Source organism: Elephantulus edwardii, unplaced genomic scaffold, assembly GCF_000299155.1.
Source record: "Elephantulus edwardii isolate Elephantulus edwardi_28Jun2011 unplaced genomic scaffold, EleEdw1.0 scaffold00030, whole genome shotgun sequence".
NCBI classification, from domain to species: domain Eukaryota; kingdom Metazoa; phylum Chordata; class Mammalia; order Macroscelidea; family Macroscelididae; genus Elephantulus; species Elephantulus edwardii.
Window position 1 is genome coordinate 19085871 of NW_006399780.1, and position 4080 is coordinate 19089950.

General features: G+C 42.7%; 1 pseudogene; it reads left to right on the forward strand.

Annotated features, from left to right (window-relative positions):
* The first annotated feature begins 262 nt into the window (after positions 1-262).
* Positions 263-628, forward strand: LOC102872779 (annotated as a pseudogene).
* Positions 629-4080: the final 3452 nt, after the last annotated feature.

Genomic DNA, 4080 nt, shown 5'->3' on the forward strand with positions numbered 1-4080 from the left:
GAGGGGGAGGGGTAGTAGAGGAACCTAGAAAAAATAACCTAAAGCAGGCTGGGAGGTAAAACACACACACACACACACACACACACACACACACACACACACTCCCAAAAAAAACCCCTTTTATTATGTTGTGGGAACTGAATGGAAGTTCTTTCCCTGCCCCCAACCTTTGTGTACATCAAATCAGACCAACTAGCACATGAAGAGATTGCCCCTCCTTCTCCAGCAGAAGATCTGGTGGATTCAAAACATACACCTTAAACGAGGTGGCCGAGCGGCAGACGCTGAGATGCAGATCTTTGTGAAGACCCTGACTGGCTTGAGGTCGAGCCCAGTGACACCATCGAGAATGTCAAAGCCAAAATCCAAGACAAGGAGGCAGCGTCTGATATTTTCGGGCAAACAGCTAGAGGATGGCCATACACTCTCAGACTACAACATCCAGGAAGAGTCCACCCTGCATCTGGTGCTGCGTCTGTGTGGTGACATTATCGAGCCTTCCTCGAAGTATAACTGCAACAAGATGATCTGCCGCAAGTGTTATGCTCGCCTGCAATCCCGGGCTGTCAACTGCCGCAAGAAGAAGTGTGGGCACACCAACAACGTGCACCCCAAGAAGGTCAAATAAGAGCCCCCTTTTCACGGGCTCCCTTGCCTCTTGCAGGTGGCCTTCTTCTGAGCCCCATGGCTCTGGGCCCTCAATTGAACTGAAAACAAAACCAAAACCAAAACCAAAACCCAAAATAAAAAAAAAACAAAAACCCAAACAAACAAAGAACCATGCGCCTTTGGGATTGCAGTGCAGCTTCTTGCCACTAGACCACTGGAGCTCCCCTGAATGGAGGTTCTTGAACTGGGTCAGGACTGGCCCTCAGATCACCTCAGCGGGGTTCGTCCCCCTCCCAGGGTTTCCAGTCTAGCATCATCTCTCCTTATCTATGCATGGTCACTGAACCAGTGCTTATTTTGAAATTCATTTCCTGCTGTTTGTTCAGTAACCAAATGAGCAGACCATACCAGGCCCTGGACTTTTCACCAATAAAACCCTAGGTTTTCCTCAAGACTTTGGGCTATGCCTCTTTTCACGCAGTACACTTTCCCTTTCCTGACACTCCTTTTTCAAGCCCTCCAGAGCCTTCTTCTCCTGTCCATTCCCCCCCTTTACCCCCAAACCCTCCTGCCTTCTTCTGGTGCTGCTTGGTCAAGCAGGCATTTGTTCATTACCTGATGTCACTGGCTCTGAGTTTGCATTTCCACGCCCCCTCTTCCAGGTGTTCCTCCTCTGAAATTGAACTATATAAATAAGTTGTGTCTGTGGAGAGAATGTTGGTGAGAAAATTGAGACAAAGAGAAGAAGACTGAGGAGAGCACCAGGACAGGACTCTGGCCTGGAAGGGCAGATCAAAAGCCTTGAAGGTTTGGGGAGTGTAGGTAGGTTGACTGTAACTGCTGTGATCTGGAAGTTGACATTCCATTTTGCTCCAAACTAGAGAAGTCCTTGGCAGAGCTGGTCCCAGGTAAATATGAATTAGCAAACCCACTGTTGTTGCGTCAGTTTTGATTCATAGTGACCCTCCTTAAGTTTTCTGATGCTGTAAAGAGGCTTTGAAATGCTGACCTTTCAACTATGTTAAGGTTTCTTAAATATGAGTTGTTATGTGCTGTCTAGTCACCTGCCAATCATAGTAACCCTCTGTACAACAGCTCTGAACCGTGCCTTATCTTGAACTGATTTCATTGTCTTCAACACACCTACCCCCCCATTACTCCAGTCCTGAATCAATCCATCTCATCCTGGGTCTTCCTTTCCTCTGCTATCCACCCCCTCTTCCCAGCATGATGTCCTTCTCCAAGGATTTGCCCCTCATGGCAACACTTCCAAAGTATGTGAGATGAAGCTTCAGAATCCTTGCTTGCAAGGAACAGCCTGGTTTCACCCTCTCTAGGACAGACCTGTTTGTTTTTTTGTTAGCAGACGCTATTTCTTAGTCTTCCACAGTCTTTCTTTCCTTCTTGTCTGCACTTATTCCTGAACTTCTTTTTCTGGCCTGATTAGAGCTTACTTTATTAATTTTTTCACTTCATAGGGCCCAGTGCACAGAATGCTTCAGATATGTACTTTGAGTGGGTGATTTTCTTCTGAGTCTGCTGTCTCCATCATATTTTATCATCTCCATCATCATTTCAGTTTCTGAAACGTTCTGTATCTCGGCTTAGAGAAGGTATTGATTTTTTCCAGACAATCAACTCTAACTTGATGTTATTGTTTAATGGTTGCAAAGTTCATCACAACTTATAGTATGAACAACAGGTTGAAAACTTGCCCTATCTTGCATCACCCACGTGATCTCTGACATATTCAAGCCTGCTGTAGTCACTGCCTCAATCCCTCTTGTGGACCCTCAATCTTTCCCCTCATGATGTCGTTTTCCAAGGAGTGGCCCCTCTTGACAGTATGCCCAGAGTATATGAGACAAAACTTCACCTTCTTTGCTTCCTCCAAGAAAGATTTCTTTATTCCGTTGGCAGTTCATGGCAATCATTACTCCTCACCCACATCACAGTTCAAAGGCATTGATTTTTCTTTGGTTTTCCTTATTTATTGTCTAACTTTCAGATTTGCCCAGTTTGGATAAGGTGGTCCTTACTGAGGACTTTGATGATCTTCCTAGGTGGTCAAGGAACTAAATAAATAGAGGTAGTCTCAACCTTTATTATAACTGCTGAAGGCAATCTCCCAGCCTTTCTTATCTAACTAAAAAAGACAAGAGATAGTGGAAAGAATGATAATACAATATGGAGATTATAATCAATGCCATAAAACAAAATATGTATGAGTGGTTGAGTGGAATACTAATTTGTTTTGTAATATTTCCCTGGAATCATAGTAAAAAAGTTAAAAACCCCCCCATGATGGTGAAGATTATATGCCAAATAAGGTTGTAGAAAGAAAGATTATCAAGTTCTATTTGGAGCACTAGTGGCTTAGTGGTAAAGACTTACACTGTCAAGCTAAAGGCAGGTGGTTCAAATCCACCAGATGTTCTGAGACTAAAGATAGGCAGTCTCCTCTTATGTGATTTACTGCCTCTGAAAACCCATCAGAGGGTCAGCTATGGTTCATTTTTGACTCAACATAGAACAACAGTATGGCTGCCTAACTTACTGCATCAGTTTGATTTGGATTCATAGCAACCCCCTAGAATAAAGTAGAACCACCTCAGGTTTCCAAAGCTATAGTCTTTATGGAAGTAGACTGCCACCCACATCTTTCTCATCTAGAGCTGTAATGGGTTTGAACTGTTGACTTTTTGGTTTATAGCAGAATGTTTAACACTAGCAACACCAGAGCTCCTTCGTGTCTGCCTGGTGGTCTTTAAAACACTGTTTGAAGGCTTGTTTGCTTGGGGTTCTGGATTTACTTAAAAAAAGCCCAGTGCTAAATATATTTGAAACTTGATGGCTTTGTTCTCTCTCTTAGAATCTATCAACTTTATGTACATGACAGGCATATTTATTGACTGATAAAGGCTTAGAGGAGAAGTCTGAAATAGGACTGGCTCTTGAGGACTTTAACTCCTCTTTATTAACCCCCCCATCCCATGTACTCTTGGGGCAGTACTCCAACTCCAGATCCTCCAACACTTATGCATGCAAGTCACCTGTTTTATTGGTTATTTATGTACCAAATATTTAATTCTGGGTTAACTTTCTGTTGCTTTCCATCAGCTTTTGAATGACTTACTTTTTTCATTATAGTGTGGTGTGTGGTATGTGCTCCAGAAGGTAGATTAATTTAAACCTTGTTAAATCACGGAGGAAGGCTAATTTCCTTTAAAAAGTAAAAATTATTTTTAGATGTTATCCTTTTGGTTGATCCCTGTCAATTCATTTTTTTTTCTTTTACTATCACAAGAGTATAGGTTTCGTATTAGCACAATTAAATGTTCTGGGATTCCCATTCTTCTCAGAGTCAGCCACAGTTATGATCCACACAGTCAAATGCCTTTGCATAATCAATGAAACACAGATAGACATTCTTCTGGTATTCCCTGCTTTCAGCCAAGATCCATCTAACAT